The sequence below is a fragment of the Cetorhinus maximus genome, chromosome 3 (assembly GCF_964194155.1).
Source record: "Cetorhinus maximus chromosome 3, sCetMax3.hap1.1, whole genome shotgun sequence".
Taxonomy (NCBI): Eukaryota; Metazoa; Chordata; class Chondrichthyes; order Lamniformes; family Cetorhinidae; genus Cetorhinus; species Cetorhinus maximus.
Window position 1 is genome coordinate 157,913,552 of NC_135881.1, and position 12,864 is coordinate 157,926,415.

Consider the following 12,864-nt stretch of genomic DNA (forward strand, 5'->3'; position numbering starts at 1 on the left):
GGATGCCATCCAAGTGGGTTGAGTTAATAGGAAAGTAATGGTAGTAGGGGACAGTATAGTCAGTGGGATTGGCACAGTTCTCTGCAGTTGAGGGAATGAGTCCAAATGGCTGTATTGCCTGCCCAGTGTCAGGGTTTAGGATATCTGCTCAGGGCTGGACAGGAACTTGCAATAAGAGGGGGATGATCCAGTTGTCATGGTTCACGTTGGTACCAATGACATAGACAGTACTAGGAAAGACGTTCTGCTTAGGAATTGTGAGCACCTAGGGGCTAAATTATATAGCAGAACCTCAAATGTAATAATCTCTGGATTATTACCTAATCCACCAGCAAACTGCCGTAAAATAATTAAGATCAGAGAGATGAATGCATGGCTCCAAGGCTAGTATGGGAGAAATGGGTTTCGATTCATGGGGCCCCTGGTACCACTGCTGGGGAACATGGGAGCAGTACTGTTGGGTCAAGCTTCACCTGAACTGTGTTGTTCTGATCAGACATAGACTAGGGTGGTAGGGAGGGCTCTAAATTGAACATTGCGGAGAGGGCAGAGAGATTGTGTGAGAGGAGATGTAGTAAATCCAAGGGTAACAACGAGATACTACAGCAGGGTGGTGATTTGGATAAAGATAACCAGAATGTGGCAGGAAGGGACAGAGAGTACAAACTTAAGAATGCACCAGCAGATAAGGCCAAAGATGGCAAAAATGGTAAAAAGACAGAGTTAAAAGCTCTGTATCTGAATGCGCACAGCATTTTATAACAAAATGGATGAATTGTTAGCACAGATAGAAATAAATATATGACCTGATACCCTCACAGAGACATGGTTGCAGGGTGACCAAGGCTGGGACCTGACATTAAGGTATATGACATTTTGAAAAGATAGGAAACTAGGAAAAAGTGGAGCGGTAGCTCTGTTAATTAAGGGTATCATTAGTACGGTAGTGAGAGATGACCTTATCTCAAATGAGCAAAATGTAGAATCAGTTTGTGTAGAGTTAAGAAATAGGAAAGGGAAGAGGTCACTTGTGGGAGTAATGAAGTAATTTATAGGCTCCCTAACAGTAGTTACACTGTAGGACAGAAAATACAGGAAGAAATAAACAGGGTGTCTAAGAAAGTTACCACAATAATCATGGGTGACTTTAATCTACATGTAGATTGGACAAATCAGATTAACAAAGATAGCCTGGAAAGTAAATTGATAAAGTGTATATGGGACAATTTCTTAGAGCAGTGCACTCTACCGTCAACCAGGAAACAGGTTATTGCAAACCTGGTAATGAGCAATGAGAGAGGATTAATCAATAACTCATGGTAAAGGAGCCTTTGAGTGACACCGATCATAACATGATAGAATTCCATGTTCATTTTGAAGAGGTGAAGTGTGGGTCTAAGTCTAATGTTTCAAACCTGAATAAAGGTAATTATAAAGGTATGAAAGCAGAGCTAGCTAAAGTGAACTGGGAAACTAGTTGAGGTAGGACAGTAGAGATGCAATGGCAGACTTTTAAGGAGGTAAGGAGGTATTTAATAACTCTCAGCAAAGTTTTATCCCAGTAAGAAAGAAAGACTCTTTGAGAAGGATGCATCATCTGTGGCTGAATAAAGAAGTTAAGGATTGTATCAAACATAAAGAAACACTATACAAATCTGCAGAGCTTATTGGTAAATCAGAAGATTGGTCAGATTTTAATAACCAGCAAAGAATTAATTAAAAAAATAAAGAGGGAGGAAGTTGAGAAAGACAGAAAGCTAGCTAGGAATATAAAAACAGATAGTAAGAGTTTCTACAAGTATTTAAATAGGAAAACAGTCAATAAACTGAGTGTTTGTTCTCTATAGAGTGAGTCTGGGGCATTGATAATAGAAAACAAGGAAATGGTGGAAGGCGTTGAACAGTTACTTTGTTTCTGTCTTCTCTATAAAAGGCTTAAAAAACTTCCCAAAGATATTTGAAAATTAAAAGGTGAAGGGGACGAAGGAACTTAAAACAATCACCATCACTGGGGACAAGGTGCTGGAAAAATTATTAGACCTAAAGGCTGACAAGTCCTGGGGCCAGATGGCTGGCATCTTAGGGTCTTAAAAGAAGTGGCTGCAGAGATAGTAGATGAATTGATTATAATCTTCCAAAATTCCTTAGATTCTGGAAGGTTTCAAGCAGATTGGAAAATAGCTAATGTAACACCTTTATTCCAATAAAGGAGGCAGCCAGAAAGCAGGAAGCTAGTTAGCCTAACATCTGTCATGGGGAAATTCCTAGAATGTGTTATTAAGAAGATTATAGCAGGATACTTAGAAAATCATAATGTGATGAGGCAGAGTCAACATGGCTTTGTGAAAGGGAAATAGTGTTGAACTAATTTATTAGAGTTTTTTGAGGAAGTAACAAGCAAGGTGAATAAAGAGGAACATGTAGATGTGGTGTACTTTGATTTCCAAAAGGCATTTGATATGGTGCCACATCAAAGGCTACTGCACAAGAAAAGAGATCGTGGTGTAGGGGATAACATATTAGCGTAGATACAGGATTGGTTATCTAACAGGAAGCAGAGAGTAGGGATAAGTAGGTCTTTATCAAGTTGGTAACTGTAATTAGTGGAGTTGCCAGAAGGATCAGTTATAGGGCCTCAATTATTTATAATCTACATCAATGATTTGGATGAAGGGACCAAATGTATGGTAGCTAAATTTGCCAATGACGTCAAGATAGGTTTGAAAGTAAGTTTTCAAAAGAAGGTAGAGAGTCTGCAAAAGGAATATAGGCAAGTTAAGTAAGTGGGCAAAAATTTGGCACATGGAGTATAATGTGGGAAAATGTGAATTTGCCCACTTTTGGCAGGAAAAATGGAAAAGGAATATACTATTTAAATAGAGAGAGTTTGCTCAACTCATTGGTACAGAGGGATCTGGGTGTCCCAGTACATGAAGCACAAAACATTAGTATGCAGGTACAGCAAGTGATTAGGAATGCAAATGGAATGTTGGTGCTTATTGCAAGGGGAATGGAATATACAAGTAGGGAAGCTTTACTGCAGCTGTAATAGTGAGACCACATCTGGTCTCCTTATTTGAAAAAAAAATATGATTGCATTTGAAGCAGTTCAGAAAAGGTTCACTCAACTCATTCCTGGGATGAAGGGTTTATCCTATGAAGAAAGGTTGAACAAGTTTGACCTATATACTCATTGGCGTTCAGACGAATGAGAGGTGAGTTTATTGAAACGTGTAAGATCCTGATGGGACTTGACAGGGTAGATGTTTTCACTTGTGAGGAAGTCTAGAGGCAGGATATTGCGCTCGTTGAGTTGGCACGCGCCCGACCCGAACAAGCATAAAATGACGCGCGATGACGTCGGGTGAGTGTTCCGATGTCATTGCGGACTCGCGTAATATTTCAGTCGGCAAGTGCGCGCGGGAGTCGGCAGCACGCCGGCCGGCAATTAAGGCCACTAAAGTTATAATTAAATGACATTTTTCGCTGCCCATCCAACCTTACGGTTGGCGGGCAGGCTAAAAAGCCAAGTGGCCTTTGGATTTTTTGCAAAACTTCGGGCGGGATGAGGTTTTGATCAGGGATTTTTTTTTTTTAAATTAAATTTTTTCAAACTAATTTGTAACATGTACCTGCTCATGTGACAGTCACATGAGCGGATATGTTATTAACACTTGTAAATTTTTTATTTTTTATGTTCAAAAAGCTTCATATCAGTATCATATCTGCTGTTTTGACTGAACAGTGTTTATTCCCTACATGTGCTGCTGCAAAACAAAGTTGTTTTTCCATTGTTTAAAAAGAGGAACTGTTCTTATTGTATTGAACCCAATGACCCTGGAACTACAAGCCAGAACAATGAATGGGGTGGTCAATGAAATGGAAATTGACTGACAGACAGCATACATGTGAGAGACACCATCAAAGATGTGTAAACCGCCTGACTTCTGTGAAGTCTGCAGACTTTGTAAAGTCTGTGAGAACAGTTGATAAAGACTCATGATTGTTCAGACCTATATTTTGGGAAAGTCTGAACAAGGCGTTGAAAGACTGGAATGGACCCAGAAATTTGGCATAAAGGAACACTACTTCCAGGATTCGTGGCTACAGCCGGAGAAGATTAGTTAATCACTGAAAGCTACAGAGGAAGGGACATCAGTGTGACTAGCCGAAGAGTCCATCCCTATGTAAGGTTACTCAGACTTGGTAATGTCTGTACCAAGGGAGAGTTTTACCAATGTAGTGTTCTGTTATGAAACAGACTAATTGAGGCTTTTCCATTCTGGGCAGCCGTCATGGAATAGACCAATTTGAGGTTATTATTTGTACTTTTAAAAAATTGTCTTTCTTCTCTTCTTATATAATTATACACACAGTGTTTTCCCCTTTCAATAAAGTTATATTTTCTTCTTTCTTCTTACATTATCAATTGTAATTGTTATATCATTATTATTATAATAATTATCATTATTCAATATTCAATAAAATTATTGTTTTAACATTACCTGGCATTGTCACTTATTCCTGTTACGTCCAGAGTATGGATCCGAACCTAAGTGAGACTCCGCAGGGGACACTCACACCCTTACACTTACCATCCCTCTATTTCTACTCTTGCTAGCGGATGGCACTGGGAGTAATCAAGGGATTATTACCTTCAGGGTTCGACTTTTTAACTTCCTTCTTAGCTCCTTAAAATTTGACCAGAGGACTTCAATACCTGCCTTCTCTGTGGGCCAGATGTTCGCTACCCAGGCGGGTAACTCAAGTCAGGAAATTCGATTTGAAGGGCCCCATACACACAATTTTCACTCCAAGGAGATGGGGCCAGGATCAAGTCTGGTCCACCAATCCCAGAAGCAGTTTGGAGGTTGCCATGTGGGTTGAGTGCTGAGGCGGGCTGGTTAGAAAGCCTACTTCCATTATCTGGGGCTTCATCTAAGTTGCATTAAATGTTGTTGGGCCCTCTATCCCTCACCACCCCCCCCTCACTATCCACCCACTCCCCATACCCCCTCCATGCCCCTTCCACACTCCATGCCAGCCCCCCATGTCCTTCCATGCACTCGATGGCCCCTTCCAGCCCATCCATGTCCACTCACCCAGAATCAATGAGCTAGATACTTGGCAAGTCTTGAAATGCTGAGGGGAAAAAAAATCTATTCATAAATTTGCTTTGAGAAAAACTGCTGTTCTTACGACCTTATAAAATTGTTAATCAGACAGAGCCATTCATTGTATTAACAACAGAAGCTTTCCCCCACTTCCCACATTTTAATCTTGTCCAAATAAACATGCAGACCTTGAAAAAACAGAACAAATAAAAAATAACTTACTATAGCCTTATAAAGGTGTCAGTCAATCAATGCATACACTCTACTTCCAACTGTCAAAACAGAAACCCTGCTGAGCTAATCAATTTGTGAGTCTTGGAGCTCAGCCAGGCATTCATAACGAGGTACATCTGGGAATTGTATTAACAGAGACAGATGACCAGACATCTTTTCTTCCAAATGGAGTTGAGGCGACTGTGCCAGCCCTTGACATCAAGACAGCATTTGACCCTGTGTGGCATCAAGGTGCCCTGGAAAAATTGAAGTAAATGGGAATCGGGAAAAGTTCTTCATTGATTAGAGTCATACTAGCACAAAGGAATGTAGTTGTAATTGTTGGAGGCCAATCATCTCAGTCCAAGAACATTGCTGCAGGAGTTCCTCAGGGTAGTGTCCTAAGCCCAACGATCTTCAACTGCTTCAACATGAACCACCTTACATCATAAGGTCAGAAGTGAGATGTTCATTGACAATTACACAATGTTCAGTACCATTCGCGACTCCTCAGATACTGGAGCTTTCCATGTGCACATGCAAGAAGACATGGACAACTTTCAGCCTTGGGTTGGTAAATGGCAATTGACATTCACACCACTTAAGTGCCAGGCAATGACTATCTTCAACAAGAAAAAGAATCTAACCATCTCTCCTTGACATTTAATAATATTAGCACTGCTGAATCCCCCACTATCATCATCCTGGTGGTTACCATTGACCAGAAGCTGAACTGGAACAGCCACATAAATACTTTGGCTACAACACCAGGCTGGGATGTTTGAGGTGAGTAACTCACCTGATTTCCCAAAGGCTGTCCACCATCTACAAGTCAGGAATGTAATGGAATACTCTCCACCTGCCTGCTTGAGTGCAGCTCCAGCAACACTCAAGAAGCTCAACACCATCCAGGACAAAGCAGCCCACTTGACTGGCACCCCACCCACCAACTTAAACATTCACTCCCTCCACATAGTAGCAGCAGTATGTGCTATATGCAAAATGCACTGCAGCAACTCACCAAGGCTCCTTCAACAGCACCTTCCAAACCCACGACATCTATCACCAAGAAGGACAAGGGAGGCAGACACATGGGAACACCACCGCCTGTAAGTTCCCCTACAAGCCATACACTTTCCTGACTTGGAACTATTAGGTAGGGGATGGTATTAAACAGGAAATTAAAAATGCATGTAACAAGGGTGACTTGAATCTATATATGGACTGGGTAAACCAAATTAGCAAAATACTGTGGCGGATGAATTCCTGAAACGTGTGCAAGATGGTTTTTCAGACCAGTATGTCAAGAAACCAACTCAGGAACAGGCTATCCTAGATTTGGTTTTGAGAAGGGATTGATTAATAGTCTTGTTGTGTGGGGTCCTATAGGGAACAGTGACCATAACACGATAGAATTCATCATTCAGATGGAGAGTGAAGTAGTCTGATCTGAAACTAAGGTCCTAAATCTAAACAAAGGAAAATATGAAGGTATGAGGCGTGAGTTGGCTAAGATAGATTAGAAAACTTCATCAAAAGGCTAATGTTTAAAGAATGAATGTATGCATTGCAACAGTTATACATTCCTTTCTGGCGCAAAAACACAACAGACAAAGTGGCCCAACTATGGCTAACAAAAGAAATTAAGGATAGTATGAGATCCAATGAGGAGCCATATAAAGTTGCTAGAAAAAGTAGCAAGCCTGGGGATTGGGAGCAGTTTAGAATTCAGCAAAGAAAGACAAAGACATTGATTAAGAGGGGGGGAAATAGACTATGAGAGTAAACTTGCAAGGAAAATAAAAGCGGACTGAAAAAGCTTCTTTAAGTATGTAAAAAGAAAAAAATTAGTGAAGACAAATGTAGGTCCCTTACAGTCCAAAACGGGAGAATTTATAATAGAGACCAAGGAATTGGCAGAGCAATTAAACAACTAGTTTAGTTCTGTCTTCATGGAGGAAGACACAAATAACTTCCCAGAAATGCTAGGGAATCGAGGGTCTAGTGAGAATGAAGAATGGAAGGAAATTAGTATTTCTAAAAAAAAGTGCTGGAGAAATTAATGGGACTGAAAGCTGATAAATCCCTAGGGCCTGATAATCTACATCGCAGGGTATGAAAGCAGATGGCCACGGAAGTAGTGGATGTGTTGGTTGTCATCTTCCAAAAATTGTGTAGATTCTGGAACAGTCCCGGCAGATTTGGGGGGTGGCAAATGTAACCCCACGATTTAAAAAAGGAGGGAGGAAGAAAAAAAGAGAATTACAGTCCGGTTAGCCTAACATCAGTAGTAGGGAAAATGCTAGAGCCTATGAGAAAGGATGTGATAACAGGACGCTTAGAAAAAATCAATGGATTTGGACAAAGTCAACATGGATTTATGAAAGGGAAATCATGTTTGACAAACCTACTGGAGTTTTTTTTTACATAATTAGCAGAATAGATAAGTGGATGTGATGTATTTGGACTTTCAGAAAACTTGTGATAAAGTCCCACATAAGAGGTTAGTGTGAAAAATGAAAGCTAATGGGATTGGAGGTAATATATTAGCATGGGTTGCGAATTAGTTAGCAGGCAGGAAAGGAAGCCAGGACTAGGAATAAATGGGTCTTTTTCAGAGTGACAGGAGGTGACTAGTGGGGTACTGCAGGGATCAGTGCTTGAGCCTAGCTATTCACAATGTCTATCAATGATTTGGATGAGGGAACCAAACGTAATATTTCCAAGTTTGCTGATAACATGAAACTTGGTGGGAATGTGAATGGTGAGGAAGATGTTAAGAGGCTTCAAGGCCATTTAGACAGGTTGAGTGAGTGGGCAAATACATGGCAGATGCAGTATAATGTGGATAAATGTGAAGTTATCCACTTCAGTAGGAAAAACAGAATGGCAGAGCATTATTTAAATTGTGATAGATTGGGAAATGTTGATGTACAAAGGGACCTAGGTGTCCTTGTACACCAATCACTGAAAGCAAGCATGCAGGTGCAGCAAGCAGTTAAGAAGGCAAATGGCATGTTGGCCTTCATTGTGAGAGGGCTTAAATAAAGGAGCAAGGATGGCTTACTGCAGCTGTACAGGGCCTTGTTGAGACCATATCTGGAGCATTATGTGCAGCTTTAGTCTCCTTACCTAAGAAAGGATATACTTGCAATAGAGGAAGTCCAGTGAAGATTAACCAGAATGATTCGTGGGAAGGCAGGGTTGTTGTATGAGGATAGATTGGGTTGACTGGAGTTTAGAAGAATGAGAGGGAATCTCATTGAAGCATATAAAAGTCTGACAGGGATGGACAGACTGGATGCAGGGATGATGTCTCCTCTATCTGGGGGCTCTAGAACAAGGGGTCACAGTCTCAGGATACGGGGTAGGCAATTTAGGACTGAGATGAGGAGAAGTTTCTTCACTCAGAGGGTAGTGAACCCATGGAATTCTGTACCACAGAGGCAGGGAGGCCAAGTCACATATTTAAGAAGGAAACAGATAGATTTCTAAAGGTGCCAAGGGGTATGGGGAGAGAGTGGGTGTATGGAATTAAGTCAGAGGATCAGCCTTGATCATACTGAATGGTGGAGCAGGCCTACTCATGCTCCTATTTTCTATGTTTCTATGTTTTACTGTCAGTGAGAAGCATTGGAGTCATTAGGTGTCTCTGTGTGACACAACATTTAAAAGGCCAGAAGACAAAGACTGAACACAATTGTATCTATGTCTTCTTGATCTGCAAGTCTGAAGACTCTGCTGATTCTCACTACAATATATTTTCAATATTTACTATGTAACACAACTTTATCATGATATTTAATTCCTCAAAAATCTCATAAAGGCACCATGATAGAGTGGGATAATAGGTAAGTAGACAATAGGACAAGGTTGAAGTCAATGAAAAAGACTCTTGCGAATCATTTGTGGGTTAAAAAAGATTACTAATTCACTGTGAACCCATTACACACTCTTGCCCTGGCAATTTCACCCCAAAAAGCCTGCTCATAAGTCTTCAGACTTGCAGATAATCCCCCAAATTTCCAACCACTTCCCCACCCCTCCAACACCTTCAACGTCCCCCACACCCCTTCAACACCCACTCAACCTCCCTCCATAGCTCCAACATGCCTCAACCGCCCTCTCACCCCTCTAACAACCCAACTACCCCCACCCCTCCAACAGATCCCACCCCCAACCTCCTCCCTCCCTCCAATATCCCCCCAATTTCCCCCCACCCCTCCAACAGCCTCCAATCTCCCCAACCCTCTTACATTCCCCAACCCCTCTAACACCCTCAACATCCCCCACACCCCTTCAACACCCACCCAACCTCCCTCCATAGCTCCAACATGCCTCAACCACCCTCTCACCCCTCCAACAACCCCCCAATTCCCCCCCCAACTCTTCAAAAACCCAACTACCCCCCACCCCTCCAACAGCCTCCAACCTCCCCCTCCCACCCATGCACACTGCCTTCACTTGGCTCAAAAATAGAGATTACACTTGCCATTTTTCAAGCTAGAACATTATCAGTTGCTGTGCTGCTTTTGACCTTTGGTCAGCTTCGTGGTTTTCTGGCGTGCTTTTCAAAATCAATTGGAACCACAAAGCTGCCCAAAAATCAAAAGAGCAGCAGTGCAGCCACTCAGTGAAATTGGCCTGACACTAACAGACCACCTTTAAAAAAAAGGAACTCGCAGGATGCAGATTTCAATTTTTTTTTAAAGTCAGTCTTTCAGGTTTGCAACTCTGCATCTGGCTGCTCAGTCTGGGGGACAATAAGAAACTCAGTTTAGAGCAATTAGCCCACGCCCTCCTCCCCCCCCCCCCCCCCACTGCCCCCCACCCCTATCCACCAGGCCCCAGGGTTTGGCACCATCTCCAGCTCCCTCTCCCGGGCCCTGGGTTGAGGTGAAAATATATAAAAGCCTCTGCAGAATCTTGTATGTTTCAATGAGTTCAGTTCTCATGCTTCTAAACTCCAGAGAGTATATGCCCAATTTACTCAGCCGTACATCATATGATAAGCCAGAAACCAATCCAGTGAACCTTCGCTGTTCTGCCTACGAGGCATTTGTACTTTTCTCCTCCTCTGCCCCATTTAGATTCTTATTTACCACATAAGTGACCTCCTATTTTTATTACAATGCAGACCAAGTTTCTGAGCTCTCTTAATTCTATCTTGTAATGATGATTTTTCTAACAGTTATAATCATTGATTGACTATAGAAAAAGCCACAGGCATTTACTAGTGTTTTTTCAAATGTTGAAAGATAAGCATTAAACTCAAATGAATTTAATCCCATTGTTTTAGTGCTTAATTATATGTATACATTTTTGTTTTTTAAGTGATAATTCCATATCATTTTAGACCTTAAAGTTAGATTACTAGACTTCAAAGATAGTGTCCTATTGTTAAAAATTTCATATCATCATAGATGCTTTGTTAATATATTGTCTACAGCACTATAGTGTTAGATGTTAAAAATATTGGCCTTCCTTTATAATTTCTGAAGGGTACTGTAGTGTTTCTCAAATATAATTATTTCAGAATAGTTCTTTATAGTAGAACAAAGGGTTATGTTTCCTTTCTATTTCAATAACAATGAACATACAAAGGAAAGCAGAAGCTACTAAGAATGAAGTAAGGATGTTCTAAAACTCTGATTGTACACAGGTGCATGCTGCTTTACTGAAGTGCATCCTTTCAGTACTGATGCAGTATCTTGTGCACATGTACACTTGTAGGTTCTACTCTTTTTGGAAGTTGAGTTTCTAGAATGTTATGCCAAAACACTTCGAAATGATTAATTCAGTGGGAAGCAATGAATTATTGTGCTTTTTGCAAACATTAAAACAAGATAATGGAGGAAAAAGAAAATCCTTCACTCCTTTCAATTCTTCCTCTGATTTTCTCCACATCTGCTACTTCCTAGCAATGATTTATGCTGGGACACTGGGGTAATTTTTTTGTGTATGTTCCGGTAGTAAGGAATTTCACATGCATCACCCCCCACTACCTCCCCGCCAAGTGAATATGGGCAGGTCCAGGCATTGTCCCTTGCTGATTATAAATAATCAGAAAAATTAGAAACAAAAACAGAAAATGCTGGAAAAACTCAGCAGGTCTGACAGCATCCATGGAGAGAGAAACAAAGTGAAAGTTTCAAGTCCGTATGGCCCTTCTTCAGAGCTGAAAGCTTCAGAAAAATTAGACACTAGGCAGTGGCAGGTTATAGATACTGCTTATTGATGGGCATTGCTCATTGCATGAGTTTTGACAGGCTATTCGTCTTTGTGTGCCATCCTGTTCTCATGTGCCCAGTGCTGATCTCACTTGGCACCCAAACAAATACAAATCTTAATTGAGAAATTTCCAGTGTCCAATCTTATAAATAATGACTTTACTATGGACAATATTTCATTGGGGATTCATCCTTTCATTAAAGGAGAAGTGTTTTAAACTACAATCTAATGTACAACAAACAGAATAACTGTAGTTTGGTGGGACAATTCCATAAGCAGTATCAGCTGTGGCTCAACATTGAGCAGAATTTCCCCAGAATTGCACTAAGTGCGGTCGTGGGCAGGTAAAATGGAGTGCTACCTGCCGACAAAAATGGCGGGTTTTCACGCCGTATTGTCCTGAGCCCGCCTCTATTTATTCACTCATGCGAAGCATGCCGTTTCCATGGCGAGCAGGCTCTCATTCGCCCGCACGTTATCACCCCACTGTTGCATCACGCCGGTTGCCATCTTTTAAAGGTCGCTCATTTCCACAAGCTCACCACCGCTGCCTGGGAGACACGGCCAGCAAGGGAAAAAAGACTGCATCCCCCTGCTTCAATGGTGGATCCCTCGAGCAACTGCTGGATGCCGTGGAGGCCTGCTGGGATGTGCTCTACCCCCGCTCTGGCCGCAGGAATGGGCAGCAAAGTCACCAACCCGGCTTGGGAGGTGGTGGCAGCAGTGGTCAGCGTAAATTCCCTACAGAGGAGGACAGCCACCCAGTGCAAAAGGATGAATGATCTCCTCTGTTCCACCAGGGTAAGTCACTCTTTTCATCCAACTCACACACTCACAAACCCATCACACATCCACAGGGCCCTCACTCAGCACCAGTGCAAAGGACATCACCATTCACTCTTTCACACACATTGTCCTCATCCCATCCATGGGACCACTCACCACCCACACAGGCCAGGCATAGTTTATCATCTGGCCCAGCAGGCATCCTTATACACTCTCTCCATCGCTATCCATGCAGGACAAATTGGTACTCAACAGGAGGGAAAGGTCGCAGACAGCTGGAGGGATGCTGGAGATCAAAGTTCTGACAAAATTCAAAAACAGAGCCATCCAGCTGGCTGGTGATGACCAGGACTGGTCCTGTGCTGACGGTGAGATCGGCGCTGCTCTACCAAGTGAGGATCCAGCAGTGCAACATCCATCAGATAACCATGCTGTGAGTGATGTGTCCTCTTTCATGGGCCACTGCCTTGCACTAATTATCTCTCCTTGCTTTCGCAGGCACAACTGCCAATCAGCCAAC